The sequence below is a fragment of the Hordeum vulgare genome, chromosome 4H (genome assembly GCF_904849725.1).
Source record: "Hordeum vulgare subsp. vulgare chromosome 4H, MorexV3_pseudomolecules_assembly, whole genome shotgun sequence".
In the NCBI taxonomy this organism is placed as follows: Eukaryota; Viridiplantae; Streptophyta; class Magnoliopsida; order Poales; family Poaceae; genus Hordeum; species Hordeum vulgare.
Genome location: NC_058521.1, coordinates 524,575,730 through 524,582,358, shown reverse-complemented (window position 1 = coordinate 524,582,358; position 6,629 = coordinate 524,575,730).

The window sequence follows — 6,629 nt, the reverse complement described above, 5'->3', positions numbered from 1 at the left end:
GACTGTCGAGTATTATAGAATACATTTCCTTAATATTTTTTTTGACATTTGAATGGACACGTTTGATTTCAGAGTAACTCACAAGAAATATAATATGACCGTGTCCACGAATGTCGTACGCGATGGTATGGAGATTGCGATACCCCTAGTTACCACCTACAGTAACCCATGCAATCAAGCTACAATGATAGCCAAGATTTAGCTAAGCCATTCTTGCTAAACATTGGTTGATCACATTTGGAATCATATCCCATTTGAAATTTCTTTTGAAATTCAAAATTTAATTAATAAGTGGATTAATTCTTTTGGCAAACATGAAAACTAAAATCATGATTGGTTTTCAAATATTCCCTAAGTATTTATAAAATGGAAACCAACTTTTTATGAAGTATTTTAGTGCCTCAAAACAACTATAATGGAGGCCAAAACTATTATTAAAATGCCTTTTAAATTATAGAAATTACAAACTATTTTAGTTGGTTCCCAAACTTTTTGGGGTAGAGTCTAATATTGCCACATGAATATTTGACTAAGTTCTCGATTTTACAAAAGGAAATTGGTATTAAAACAATTGAATTAGAAATAAATAAAGCTAAAACTAAAGCATAAATTAAATAAAAGAAAAGGGTGACCCCCTCTTTCTCCCTAGGCTATAGCTCACTAGGCCAGCCACCTACCCCCCTTCCTCCCTCCTCTTGCTACAGTGGCCAGGGGAGGGGGATGGCCGACACGGCGACCCCCGGCCACGTGCCGGCCATCCGGTGGCCAACCCTCCCCTTAAAATACCGGCGGACAAACCCCCCACAACCCTAGCTCTGCCTCCATTCCCCTTCCCTCTCCCCTCTTCCTCCTCCCTCTCCCGAGCCCAACATCGTCGCGTCACCAACGTCTGCACGCTCTGGTGCCACCCCGAGCTGTGCCCAGTAGTCCAGCAGCTCCGCGATTCCCCTTCTTCATCTATGATGCCAGATCAATGCGTGGGAGCGACAATGATGCCTCTCGTGCCGTTCCCCTCAGTGGGATCCGCCTCGGCCACCGTCTCATCACGCTCGTCTCTGCTGAGCCTCAGCTTCCCCGAGCGCCCCACCACCTTCTATGTGAACTCCTGGTCCTCCGTGACTTCCCCCATCTCCCCTCCGCACCCTGTAGCTCTCTTGCCGATGAGGAAGTGCCTCTACCACCACTCTACACCGATGTGGTGGTCGATTTCGACCGTCCCCGCTCCTGCTGTTCGTTCCAGTGGGTGCGCAGAGAGGCCCTCGTCCGATCCGTGCCAACTGTTGCTCGAATGGTCGCCTGCAGCTCCCTTTCCGCAGAGATCACGTACGCGCTGTGCTGACCCACAAATATAGGGGATCAATCATAGTCCTTTCGATAAGGAAGAGTGTCGAACCCGATGAGGAGCAGAAGCAAATGACAAGCGGTTTTCGGCAAGGTAATTTCTGTAAGCATTGAAATAGTGGTAACAAGTTGTTTGATAGCAAGATAATTGTAACAAGAAACGAGTAGCAATAATAACAATAAGGGCAATAAGTTAGCCCAATCCTTTTGTGGCAGAGGACGTGCCGGAACCGTTTCTTATAATAGGTAAAGCCTTCTTGAGGGCACACGGGGATTTCATCTAGTCGCTTTCATCAAGCCGGGTTAATTGACGTTCAGTACTTTGATAATTTGATATGTGGGTGGACCGGTGCTTGGGTGCTGTTCTTACTTGGACAAGCCTCCCACGTATGATTAACCCTCCCGTAAGCATCTGCAACTATGAGAAAAGTATTAAGGATAAATTCTAACCATAGCATTGAACATAGGGATCCAAATCAGCCCCTACCGGAATAGCGCACAAACTAGGGTTTAAGTTTCTGTCACTCTCGCAACCCGTCATCTAATAACTACTCCATAATGCGTTCACTTGGCCCAAAGATGGTGAAGTGTTATGTAGTCAACATTCACATAACACCACTAAGTGAATCACAACATTCATATCATCAAAATATCGAACGAATATGAACTTCACATGACTACTTGCATCATGACTTTTCCCATGGCCTCAAGAACAAAAGTAACTACTCACAAGTGATAAACATGTTCATGATCAGAGAGATATTAAATAGCATATTGGATCTGAACACATGATCTTCCACCAAATAAATCGTAAAGCATCAACTACAAGATGTAATCAACACTACTAGTCACCCCTAGGTACCAATCCGAGGTTATGGTACAATATTGAGCACAAGAGATGGACTAGGGTTTTGAGAGAAGATGGTGCTATTGAAGGTGTTGATGACAATTGGCCTCCCCAAGATGGTAGGGTTGTTAGTGATGACGATGGCCTCGATCTCTCCCCCCGGAAGGGAAGTTCCTCCGGAGGAATCGCTCTGCCTGAGGGCAAAAGTGCTCCTGCCCAGGTTCCGCCTCAAGACGGCGACGCTTCATCCCAAAAGTCCTCTTTGATTTTTTCCATGTTAAAATAGAATACATACCATAAGATGGTTGCCAAAAGTGGGCTGGGTGGCCCTCTACTCCCTAGGTCGCAATAGGGGGGGTTAGCATGCCCTGGTGCCTAGTGGCCACCTGGCATCCCCCTCTGGTACTTCTTTCCTTCAATATTTCTTATTTATTCCATAAAAATTCCTCGTAAAGTTTCATCCCATTTGGAGATGTGTAGAATAGGTATCTGTGACGTAGATTTTTGATGCCCAGAATTCCATTTGTCGGCATTCTCCCTCTTGGTGAAACCTTGCATACTATGAGAGAAAAGGCATTAGAATTACTCCATCAAGTGGTATAATGCATAAAAACACTATAAATAACAGTAGTAAAACATGATGCAAAATGGATGTATCAACTCCCCCAAGAATAGACCTCGCTTGTCCTCAAGGTATAACCGATAACAAAAATCATGACCACATGCTTTGAGAGAGAGGTGTTGATAAAAACAAAATACAGACATGGTAGCATCATGCTCATTATTATAACAACAAATAAAACTTTATAAAATACTTCATCATAGCATTTTCATCATAAAAACTTCTTATAAACAAGTAACAATTCACCAAAAAATCAAAGTATGAAGCATAAACTCTATTGAAAACTAACAAGCTATGTTTTAGTCAACTTTGCAACACAATTCATCACATTTTTAGGAAGGGTCACATATAGGAGCTTTTAAGCAAGTCTACATACACAACCATCATTTAGTCTTCTATGATTGCTAACACTCACCGCTTACATATGAGCAAAAGGTTTCAACCGAACACAAAGAAAGTTATGGGCTTAATGTGTCGCCTCCTAATGTATTCACCTCAAGGGTGATGTCAACAATAATAACTCATGACCACCCACATTCAACTTGATATATATGTCTAGATCTTTCCCACCACATGATGCTTGGCAAGGAGAAAATAAAAAGAAGTATAGAAGAATACTTTGACTCTTGCATAAAAGTAAATATATAAAAGTAAAAGATAGGCCCTTCACGGAGGGAAGCAGAGGTTGTCATGCGCTTTTTGGTTGTATGCCAAATCCCTTAGTGCAAAGGAACGTTACGTTATATTGCCCATTATGATGTCAACCTTTATTATGCAGTTTATCGCTTTTATTATTGCCATCACAAGTTCATACAACACTTAATTTCCCTTACACTAAATGATTGAACACATTTAGTAGCAATTTTTATTGCCTTGTGCACCAATGACAACTTACTTTAAGGATCTTACTCAATCCATAGGTAGGTATGGTGGACTCTTAAAACATGGATTTGGGTTAGTAGTATCTCCACTTAGTGTGGATTTTTGGCTAGCAAAGATATTAGGCAAGCACCACATGTTAGAGGATATATAACAATATAACTTCTATGTAAATGTGAACAAACATAAATCATTACGTTCTATTCCTTGTCCAACATCAACATTTTCGCATATTATAATTAATGGGGGCTCACAATCATAAAAGGTGTGAAGGATAGTGTATTTGCATGTAAATCTTCTCTTTCCTTATTAATTCTTTCATGTGCTGCATGACTCACCAATGTTATGTTTGTCAACCTTCAACAATTTTTACCACTTATAATTTTACTTATGTGATGCCACTACTTACTATAAGATTAGTGATGACCCACAAGTATAGGGGATCAATCGTAGTCCTTTCGATAAGTAAGAGTGTCGAACCCAACGAGGAGAAGAAGGCTCTGATAAACGGATTTCAGCAAGGTAATAAATGCAAGCACTGAAAGTAGCGGTAACAAGTGATTGTGTAGCGAGGTGAAACGTAGCAAGCAAAGAGTAACAAGTAACAAGTAGTAGCAACGGTGCAGCAAGTGGCCCAATCCCTTTTGTAGCAAGGGAAAAGCCTGAACAAAGTCTTATAGGAGGAAAAACGCTCCCGAGGACACACGGGAATTTTTGTCATGCTAGTTTCATCATGTTCATATGATTCGCGTTCGTTACTTTGATAGTTTGATATGTGGGTGGACCGGCGCTTGGGTACTGCCCTTACTTGGACAAGCATCCCACTTATGATTAACCTCTCTCGCAAGCATCCGCAACTACAAAAGTAGAATTAAGACAAAGTCTAACCATAGCATTAAACTAGTGGATCCAAATCAGCCCCTCACGAAGCAACGCATAGACTGGGGTTTAAGCTTCTGTCACTCCAGCAACCCATCATCTACTTACTACTTCCCAATGCCTTCCTCTAGGTCCAAATATGGTGAAGTGTTATGTAGTCGACGTTCACATAACACCACTAGAGGAAAAAGAACATACAACATATCAAAATACCGAACGAATATCAAATTCACATGACTATTATCAGCATGACTTATCCCATGTCCTCAGGGACAAAAGTAACTACTCACAAGACATAATCATAATCATGACCAGAGGTGTAATGAATAGCATCAAGGATTTGAACATAAACTCTTCCACCAAGTAATCCAACAAGCATCAACTAAAAAGAGTAATCAACACTACTGGCAACCTTACAAGTACCAATTGGAGTCACAAGACGAAGATTGATTACAAGAGATGAACTAGGGATTGGATAGGAGATGGTGCTGATGAAGATGTTGATGAAGATGCCTCCCCTCCGACGAGAGGAGTGTTGGTGATGACGATGGCGACGATTCCCCCCTCCGGGAGGGAAATTTCCCCAGCAGGATCGTCATGCCGGAGCTCTAGATTGGATCTGCTCAAGTTCTGCCTCGTGGCGGCGGCGAAACCATGAAAAAGCTCCCGTTTGATTTTTTCCACGTCAGGACGCTTCATATAGCAAAAGAGGGTGGCTAGTGGGCCTTCAGGCAGCCCACAAGCCTGCCCTGCGCCACCAGGGGGGTGGTGGCGGTGGGGAAGCTTGTGGGGCCGTGGTGGCCCCCCTCTGTTAGTTCTTTCAGCCAGTATTTTTAATATATTCCAGAAAAAATCCACGTAAATTTTTAGGGCATTTGGAGATGTGCAGAATAGTGGACTACCATTTGCTCCTTTTCCAGTCCAGAATTCCAGCTGCCTGAATTCTCCCTCTTCAAATAATCCTTGCAAAATAAGAGAGAAAAGGCATAAATATGGTACCACAAGTAATATAACAGCCCAAGAAGTAATAAATATCAACATGAAAGCAAAATGGACGTATCAACTCCCCAAAGCTTAGACCTCGCTTGTCCTCAAGCAAAAACCAAGTTCCATAAACATGTCCACATGTCGAGGGACGAAGGTGTCGATATAAAACATAATACAAACATGAGAGCATCATGATCACACATAGAACAACAATAAATCGTAAAGATTCTTATGGGAAAGTAACAATTCCTTCACAAAGCAAAGCTTGAAGCAAAAACCTTACCAAGAAGTAACCAACAATAGTCCATAGTCATTGAAGCAATTGCAATTTATCACAATATCAGAAAGAGTCAAATAAGAGCTTGTAAGGCAAACCCACATATTCAATCATCTCTTTCGTTTTCCACAATTGTTACAACTCACGTGGTACTCATGGTGTCAAAGTTTTAGCTGGACACAGAGGAAGATAGGGGCTTATAGTTTTACCTCCCAACGATTTACCTCAAGGGTAAAGTCAACAACAATAAAGCATGAGTACTCAACTCCAAGTTGATATATGAATATAGATCTTTCCGAAGCATGTGACGGTAGCCAAGACAAAGTCAAAAAGGGAATTGGTGATGATCACCATGACTCTTACAAGGGTAAAAAGTAAAGGTACAAGATAGGCCCTTCGCAGAGGGAAGCAGAGGTTGTCATGCGCTTTTGAGGTTTGAATGTGTGTCCTCTTAGTGCGGAGGAACGTCACTTTATATTGCCTCCTGTGATAAAGAACTTTATTATGCAGTCTGTCGCTTTTATGTCTTCCTCATCACAGGTTCGTTCAAAGCTTATTTTCCACACACTAATAGATCATACATATTTGAGAGAAATTTTTATTGCTTGCACCAATGACAACTTACTTGAAGGATCGTATTCCCACCATAGGTAGGTATGGTGGACTCTCATGGCAAAACTGGTTGGAGGTTTATGGATGCACAAGTAGTATCTCTACTTGGTGCGGGAGTTTTGGCTAATATGAGGTGGAAGCAATCGTCACATGCTAAGGGATCTCTAATCATATAACATTGTTTG